The following is a 10186-nucleotide window of genomic DNA, read 5'->3' as shown; positions in this document are numbered from 1 at the left end:
TATTTGATGTCAGTATAATTTGTGGAGGAGATGGGGAAAAACAAGTCGTTTAAGGATACAGGTGAACCTGTTGCAACAATGAGAAGTACAAGTTGTCATGTCAAAAACGAACTTTACAACGTTGGTTGTGGGGAGAGGATTGGGTGGGGGGTTGGCGGAGGAGGCTGGGAAGGGATGTGAAGGGTAAACAAAGGAGGAGGTGGCAATGCTTGATAAGAAATGTACTCATTATCTTGCCCATGTAATTGTAACCTCTCTGTATAGTATGTTCACAAAAAATAAAAATCAAAATTAAAAAAAAGAAATTCTTAGTAAATAAAGACAAGATTTAAGACAAATATTATTACAAAATGTAATCCTTTCTCAGATTAAAATTAGCATACATTGTCTTCCATCTATTTATTTATCATATAGTTTCTGTCATTGACTGGATATTTTAATATAAACTATTAAAAATCTATTAATTACCTAATTTGTATATATATATATATATATCTGTAACTGGTTTCATCTGAAGATATTTGTCTAACATCAGTATTTTTAAAAGCATTCTGAGATCTGTAGACTCCAGTGAAAGCTAAGAATGGCCAAGAATCTTCTATTAAGAGCTTTATTCTTTCACTAAAATAGTATTCCAATAGGTCTATGAGATTAAACATGTATTTATTTCAGGAACAAGGTACATGCTCCAGACCACACAAACAAACAAACAAAACCTTTACTTAAATATTAGCCATGATTTTTTTTTGAATCATTATTGTCCTACCTGTAATTTATGTTTTCACTTATTTTGCTTTTCCTCTTGACTGTCTGTAAGTTGCTTATCTACTTTATAGACATAAATATGTGAACAGCATATCAGATCTTTTGACAATATAATAGCCATTTATTAAATTCACTATACTATGCTTTCAGTGATTAAATCAAAGCTCAAACCAGAATCAAACCAAGAGGAAACACACCTGGTGACTAATGTGACATTCTGGACATTGCACTTAATTATGTGGCAGTATATTCACTGAAAGACAACCTCCAAGGTAAGAAAACATCAAATTGCAGAAAGATTTGATTTGTCATTATTTGAGTCCTGTGTTTGTGTGTATCATCTCAAAAAACACATAGCACATTAACTCTAGGATGATGGATACTTGAAGGGTGTAGGATGAGTTCAAAAGGCAGAATGTAGACAAAAGTAGTAAAATAATCAGGGGGAGGATGCAGTAAAAAATTCAATACATATCCAACAAAATTAAGAAAAATCAGAGAAGAAATTGGTAGGGAGGGAGGGAGAGAATGATGAACAGAATGACATAAATCAAAATGCACTGTACTCATAAACTGCTTTGTTGAATGGTAACTCTTTTGCAATTTCTTAAAGATAATAAAATTAAAAAATAAATAAAAGAAGATAAAAATTTTAAAATTCAAGGACCCTAAGAAATAATTCAGAAAACTTCACACTTAGCTGCACAAGTCCTCTTATTTCTCTACTATTATCAGTTTTGATCTTAATCTGTCAGTTCTCATGTTTTAGTATGTTCAATTATTTTTAAAGAATTGTTTTTTTATGTCATTACCTATACAAATCTATGAGACTATTAATTATAGCATGAGGTTTTTTACCCACAAGGATACCATTTAAAAGAACACTTTAAAGAATCATTTGATTTTCTTAGTGACTAGATAGCAAACACCTCTACTCAGATCCACTACAAACACAACTCATATACAATGTTCCCTCAATATATTACATAACTGTAAAATGATTATTTGATACTGAAACAAAATCTTAAATTTTATTATCTTGTCGATATGTCTTCTTCATTATTTCAATCCATGGTAGATTTGACCTAAAAGTATGAAACTAGTATAGGTTAGCTTAATCTAATTATAAATATCATTTAAAACAGAAAGCTGTCTTGTTAACCCAAGAAAGAAAATTCAGAAAGCCTTAAGTCAGTCATGAGATTTAATACATTCTTCTCAGTTTAAAAAAAAACAGTGAATAAGGATCACTATCAATCTGAGAGCAGCCACCAACTGAGATACAGAATAAAATATATTCTCAGTCCTACACCCAGAAGGAATTGAACTTAACTCAGAACATTAATGAGTATGTAAATAGATGCTTCTTTCACAATTTTTATTTAAGAGCTCAGCCTCACTGAAACTCTATTTTTAACCAATATTTGAGGCAGAGAAGACTTTTGAACCCATCTAAACTTCTCAATTACTAAATTGTGACATAATGAACAAACAGTAGTTTAAGTTGTTAATGCTTTGATTTTTTTCTTTACTAACAACAGAAAATTAATTACTTCTGTGAGTTATTTTCAAAAACATTAAAGCAGATATTATTTTCTATATGGAAGATGTATAAAATGTCAATGTGTATATCTTGTAAATAAACACAACAACCAAACAACACAAATGGAATCTCACTTCCTTCAAAGCATTGCTATCACCCAAAACCCAGGTATCTTCAAACACTCATTAGAGTATTTCAACACCAGAGTCCTATGACAGGAAGAGCTGTTCACATCAGAGGATCAAAAAGCAACCTCACTATGAAGGCCTTGCAGTTACCCTTGTGGTAACCTCTCTGACACATTCTGTTTAAGAGCCGGATTTCAGGAAGATATTCCTTTCTCATAGTCTGTATTTTTCCTGGAAATCAAGATCAATCAAGTTTTTACCATTCTGCTCCACAGAGTTTTCTTTCCTTCCTAAATTTGCTTTAGGATTCCTTCAGTACCATCTGTCATGCGAATTCCCCTAAGTCAATCTCCCTCTTGGTACTGCCATAAGAGCAGATACTACCTATTGTGTGACTGAGTGCATTGTGCCAGAATCAAGAGCTCCTCCCATATTACTGGGTCAGTGAAATTACTGAAGTGTATAAAGTGTAGTGGCATTTTACTGGAAGCCCATGAAGTCAATAGGCCACTTAATGCAATCCTTTCATTGAGGGGAGAGGAGGATATGGGACTTGGTTCTCCCTCTTGTCCTACCCCTCTTCACTAAGCCAGACTGACAAACTCAAGAGAGATTTCTTTCCCTGCTGATTCTACCCAGCCCTTTCCCTCGACTGTGCCTTTTCTGGTTAGTCATTAGCGACAATGGGAATCTTATGACTCTTAATTAACTGCTTGGATTTACCAACGTTAGACACAGACACAAGTTTTATCCATAGCTTAACTAATCGTTTCCACAGCCAAGTTTCTAACACCTGCTATTTGTACTTTTCATTGTAAACAGAAAATATACCGCCTGTTCTGAACTTCCTTTTGGCTCAGACTGAAAGGAAACATAAGAAGCAGCATATGATGGCATGTATTCTCATTGTATTGATTTCTTGCCAAGCTGAAGAGCATGCAGAAATATAACTTCCCACACAATACTTGACAATGATGGACCTTTTATTTAATTTCATCATTAAAAAAAAGAGAGACATCAGAGGAGCTCTATTGTGGCAGAGAAATTCCACCTTTGAACAAAAACAATTTCATGAAAACACAAATATAAGTCTTAAAGAAGTAAGCAACTTTTAAAATTATTTTTTTCATTTTTGAAAACTAGAAAAATCCTGTTGAATAATTGTCTTAGGAATTCCTGGGTATAATCATTTTTCCCCCAGATTTTATTATAGCCACTAATTAGCATTTGACATTTATTGGCAAATATTCTCCGAAATGAATTTGAACATGTATGCTTTCTTGTTCTATGTGCAGCAGAATTTCCTATTTTCTTTTACTGGAAGATGTTTGTGAAGCTGCTCAAACAGAAGTTTGATGCAATAAATAATCAAGTGAATAAATTTTGGGAGCTATTTTCCCTTGATAATAGAGCATTGCTTCACAGAAAAATGATACAGAGCTTACTTTATACTGGTGACTCTCTAATTTGTAAATATTCCTAGCAGAACCTCCACAGCTGTCCAACATGAATTATTTGTGTTTATTTCCAAAAAGGTGGTTTTTAAAGAGAATAAGTTTATATTTACCTGTTGAAATTTCAGAGTCATATAGGGATGTGTTTAATATGGAAAATACTGTGGTATCCAGGACTGGACTCTACCCTGGGTTCTAAACCCAGGTGAAATCTTGATTTGGTGGGATTTAAGCAGAGTGGAGGTGACTATGAGCTGAATAGGAGCAATGTCTACTTGGACCATCTTTCCTCCATAGCTGGTGGCCATGAACTGGATCATAGAAGAACTAAGAGTTTGCTTTGTCAAATGATGTCAGTTTTTCTCCAAACAGGTTTAAAACGGTTTTATGATTTACAGAATAGAGATATGCTATGGGTCAACACTGCAGCATAAAACAAAAGAAAAGCCTGTACTGTAAGAAGAGAGTTACATAAACAAGTGGGTGTTTATGAGTTTATAATTATGGGTACCAAAGTTTCTTCTGAATTTGTTTAAATGTAATGATAGGCTTTGCATGATTGTTTGCCCTTTTCATGCTGTTTAGCTCATGATTGGACAGCACAAATTCCTTATTTTCTGATGCACAAGGAAAATGATGATATTTTTCGCATGAGCAATTTTTTGCTTCATTACTCCCAATTGCCTGCCTAAGCTTCATTTTTGAAAGCTTACAATGTTTTAGACAATAAAGGAGGTCAATATGAGAGATCTTGCCAAAGTACCACCCAAAGTGGAAAGAAAAGAGAGAGATCTGTGACTTGAAGAAGTAACACATTGAAAAACACATGTCCCTGTACTGATATTAAGTACAAACCCAGCCTATAGCCAATTAAAAAGAATTTCATTACACAAAAGAGTAGTTGAAACAAGTAAGAAACTGCCAAAGTCAATTAATAAAAGCAAAGTGGAATAAATTGGCCTAAGAAGAAACAGAATCAATTTATTAAAGAAAGAAGAACAATTGTCTCTATTTTTCAGGTAAGAAAAACATCCCTAAATCAATTTCTATAGAGTATTACTATACTTGAAAAATTTCTTAGACTAGACAATATGACTTATAATCCTGTACGAACTTATGTGAATTTACTACATTATCTTAACAAACACCTATATTATTTACTTGACTTTTTACTTTATATAACCAAGGAAAGAGGCTCTGGTTATTCTGTTTTTGTTTTTCCTATGCTTAAAATAATGTTTAGCAAAGAATAGACCTGAGGTTATTGGTTCCTAAGAGAATTAATGGAAAGCTGGAAGAAACACAGTCTCCAACTGCATATGTGGCTTAATGTAAGGTATAAGGAAAATGGTAGCACACAACAATGCCTTTCATTATCACCAGTAACAATCAAGAGTACAAACTAATTTCATTCACAGGACTATGATCCTGATTAGTTCAGGGTCAGTTTTGTTTATCTTCAACCTCCCTTCTTCAGTAGTCATCTGGAAATGGATATTGTTTTTCTGTTGTTGTTCATAGATTGAATGTTATATACTTGCTGCTGTATCTTCTTCAGTGTCTGTAGTATTTTCTTGAATGTCTGTAGTCAACATGCATGCATCATGTACAGGATGAACATTTCTAATTTGAAACTCCAAAATCCCTCCTCAAAAAACAACAATAACAACAGCAAAACATTGAAATAAACATGTCACAAATGGAAAATTACATAAGACTCTACTTTTCACACATAAAATTTTAAAGTAGTTTATATAAGTACCTTTAGCCTATATGTATAAGGGTTTGATGCAGCATAGTTGGATTTTATATTTAAACTAGGTTTCATCTCCAAGATATCTCTTTATGTGAAAATATTACAAAAATAATAAACCATAAGTGTCAAGTGTTCCTAGTATCAAGAGCTTTAAATAAAGCATCATTCTTGCTCTGTGATGCTGCCACTCTAAACCAGACCTGGATAATCTTACCTAAGCTCCTCTTTTGCTACTTACTTGAGCACTGGGAGAAAGGGGTATTGGTAAACTCTCAGACACTCTTCAATATTAGGTCCTAAGAAAGACATAAATTTCCATGTACCGTCAATTGCCCTTTAGTTTAAGTATTTTAAGCATTAGTTTGTTTTTATTTCACACAAGTTAATTTTAAAATGTATATGCTTTTGTTTTTATATGTTTTATATATTGTTAGTAGGGAGCTTTGTAATATTTATAATATTTCCAGGTATGAAATCTCTTATTAATTGGTTAGAAATAGGAGCTATTTCATGTTGTAGAGAAGACATAAGTTTAGATCTGTTTGGGGGTGGCTTTTTAGACTGTCAGGTATGGGGCCTAGCTAGAGAACGTAGTTCACTAGGAGCTGTTCCTTGTCACCACCTCATTGCCTTTCTTTCTCTCTCCTTGCTTCCAAATCTGGGTACTGTCCCTGAGCTTTATCACTCAAAGTTGGCACTCTACCACTTGAGCCACAGTTCCACTTCTGGCATGTTGGTGGTAAATTGGGGATAAGAGTCTTACTGACTGTCTATTCTTAGCATGGCTTCAAAACTGGAGTTTCAGATCTCAGCTTCCTGAGTACCTATGATTACAAACATTAGTTATTGGCACCTGGCAGAAGAAAGGTTTCCCTGACTAAGAAATGAACTTTGGTCACAGCAATGAGAGCACCAAATCCTAAAGACTAAAAGACCAGGAAGCGTAGCAAAACTTTAATTTGGTTGGTCAGGTCACTACAGAATACAAGGAAATGGCTAGTGTCACAGCCCATCAAAAAGAGCAATAAAACTTCATTAATAGGTTTCTAAGATTCTTGAGGTAATTAGTCTTGATGTTTTGTCTTCTTGCAAATAAACATTTATAGATTATTGTGATGAAAATAGTAAAAGAAGAAAAAAGGTTACACATATTTCTGTGCAATCTACTGAAATAAATTAATGACTAGAAATGACTATCCAGAGAGCAAAATTTAAAAAGAGAACATTCTGTTTTCCATTATGATTAGAAGGAGTAATGGCCTGAGGAATGTTTCTCAATTACATCCTGAAAAATAATTGATTCCCTGGACACTCAGAAACTTATTTAAAATAAACTGAGAACACTAGGGATTATGAGGTTTGGGGAAAGTATGCAGATGGACTTCCTATAATGGGAAACAAGTAATATTGTATATTATTAATAGTTAAAACTGAAGACTAAATCTTGTTATACCAAGTTCTTTCCACAAGTGTTTTGTGTTGTTTAAAGATCTGTTTTGCAAAATGATCACAGCAAAAAAGATGGAGGACAGGCATGGTTTCAGTATAATGCTTTTATCAAAGAAGACTAGGGCTGAATGTTTGGGTCACACCTTTAATTCTAACCACAGGCAAACAGATAATAGGAGGGTAGTACTTTGAGGCCATGGAAATCAAATAGTGATGCTTATCTACAGCAATAAATGGGGAATGATGGTGTACAGCTTTAATCCAAGCTACACCAGAGTGGTAAGTAGGATTAGTCTTTTGACCCCTATTCAAAAATAAATAAATAATGCAAAAAGAAGAGGACTATGGGGCTGGGAAGGTGGCTCAGTGGTAGAGTGCTTACCTTGCATGCCTGAGGCCCTGGGTTCAATTCCTCAGCACCACATAAGAAAAAAGAAAAAAGTCGGAAGTGGTGCTGTGGCTCAAGTGGTAGAGTGCTAGCCTTGAGCTGAAGAGCTGAGGGACAGCGCCCAGGCCCAGAGTTCAAGCCCCACAACCATTACTTGCCCCCCCAAAAAGAATAGGAGTATGACACAAGTTATACGGCATATGTGGTGTATTAGCCAGGAATAAGAGCAAGCGTTCTAACCGTCATAAAGGTCTATGAAACACGATACACTGTATAGACTGGGAGAAAACTTTTTGCCCTTTGACCAAAATTAGTAACTATGATACATAGAGAGCCTAAAACATTAAACTGATTCAACAACTTAGATGAAAATTAGACTAATAAACAGAAGACACTTTTCAACAGAAGTACAAATGACCAATAAATTTGTGAAGAAATAATTCATACATATAACATACCTAGTTATAGAGGCAATGCAAACCAAAATGACATTGAAATACTATCCCGCTACAGTCAGAATGGCTATCATCAAGAACACAAACAACAAATGCTATCAAGAATATGGGAGCGGGGTGGGGGGGGAGGAGGAGGGGAACTTCCCTGTATTGCTGGTGGGAATGTAAACTATTACAACTTGTATAGAAATCAATATTAGGCTCATAAAAAAGAAAAGAAGAACAATAAAATCTGTGTGTGTTACTATTTGATATTTATTCAAAGTAATGTAAGTAATGTAAGTCAAGATATAATAGGAGAACTTGAATACCCATGTTTATTACAACACTGTTCACAAAATCCAGCTGTGGAAACAGCTCAGATGCCCTACAATAAAATAATGTATTATGCAGAAATAGAAAATTGCATTCTGTGAAGAGGGATGCCATTATAGTGTTGAGAAATTAAAAATAAATAAATAAAAATAGATCTTTTCAAATTTCCAGTTAGAAAATTGGTAACAGGAAATAGAAGAATAGATAATGGATGGATGAATAATAAACAGTAGACAGCCCAAAATGGATAAGTAAATAAATGCAGGTATGATATTTGGCTAAATAGATAGATGAAGAAAATATATGTAAATAGAGTTCGGAAGAAAAAAAACACATAGGCAGATAGACAGGTATATATGTACACCATAATGAAGAATACTGCCCATTGTTTTCTCTACTTTCTCTTTCCTTACACACTGAAAAATATCAAACATGTCTCTATGCTATATTTTTCTTTTGAAATGAGAGCACTACAAATAGCCAAACTGACTTTGCTAAAAGCATCAGAAACACAATATCTTGCATTATCATGAAGGGTGAGAGCGCCTATCAAACAACCTCATTATTCTTAATAGTTGATATCTTTCTTTGCAAGACAAATATGCTCGTTGGATGATGAGCAGATTTCAAGAAACACATATTGGCATGCTTATTCTATCAAAACATAAGTCAGCTGCTTTCTACAAGAATGGCTCAGGCCAGCTGGCTTAAGATTGACTTTGACTCCAGCTGTGTTTTGAAGCCACACATTTTTTTTGCTTTTGTTTTAAAGTTCAATAAGTTCCATCAAGATGGGGAAAAAAAAGAGATTCAGAAAATCTAAAGGAGAATGAAAAAAATGGAAGGGTCAATGCTAACCATTCAAATAAATTCTATTCATTCTTCAACTTAATTTTAAATTTCATATTTATATTTCATATTTATAATTACATATTACAGATATGCTTAAGGGTATTTTTAGCTTCTATGAAACCTTTTATGTTTTGATTCCATTCAAACATATACATATGCATAAACATAGGTATGTGACATACACATATGCATGTGTATATACACCTTCAGATACATACATGCATATTCATATATGTAACTGTGCTGTAAGTTTGATAAAATAAAAAATAAAGTGGTATATTTGAATAACTATGATTTGGGAGAATGCCTCACCTTTCTGAATATAAATTTAAATATCCATATAGTATAGCTTTGGCTCTTTTTTCTCCTTGTGGTTTATTTTAGATAATTTTCCAAGACCTTTTAAATGAATGAAATTGTTCTCTCTCTATTTACCCTCTTATAATCTCCGGTACCTTTAATCATATGCCCATTATTCTCCATAAACTTCCACGGATGGGTAATGGCCATTGAAAATTACAGAAGAGGTGGGAATAATTATTGTGACCTGATTGTTATCAGAGCAAACTCTATTAATTCTGGGAGCAAGACTTGCCAATCCAACCTCATTTCTTCCATGCAAGGAGGATAAAGCTCCTCATCGGGTTTTTTTTCCCCTGCACTCTCTGTGTTGCTATCCCATATTTACTGTTGCGATTGCATTACTGGCCACTGACCTAACATTTTTCTCCTGCCTGCCAAATGGTAAGGAAGCCACAAGCTGGCTGTTTCCGTCTCTGGGAGAAAAATTAGTCTATGCAAACATCCGACTCAAAATAAGTAAATTACCTTGGTCAATTGATCCATAATTTATCTAGGGCAAGGTTTTGATAGAAATATTAAAATGGAAGTGAAATTTATCACATTGACATAAAGCCCAGAATTCACTGCTTCTGCCAGCAGTAGCCTCATTCTACACTCCAGTAGGCAGGTTAACTCAGCTTGTTGGCTTATTGCACTCTTCCGTTTCCAACAGTTTGGTTTATTATTTGGGATTTAAATAACCTTCTGTTTAAGGTCCCATGTCTCCAATAGAGTAGAG

This window comes from Dipodomys ordii, unplaced genomic scaffold (genome assembly GCF_000151885.1).
Source record: "Dipodomys ordii isolate 6190 unplaced genomic scaffold, Dord_2.0 Scaffold8, whole genome shotgun sequence".
In the NCBI taxonomy this organism is placed as follows: Eukaryota; Metazoa; Chordata; class Mammalia; order Rodentia; family Heteromyidae; genus Dipodomys; species Dipodomys ordii.
This window is presented reverse-complemented; position numbering follows the sequence as displayed.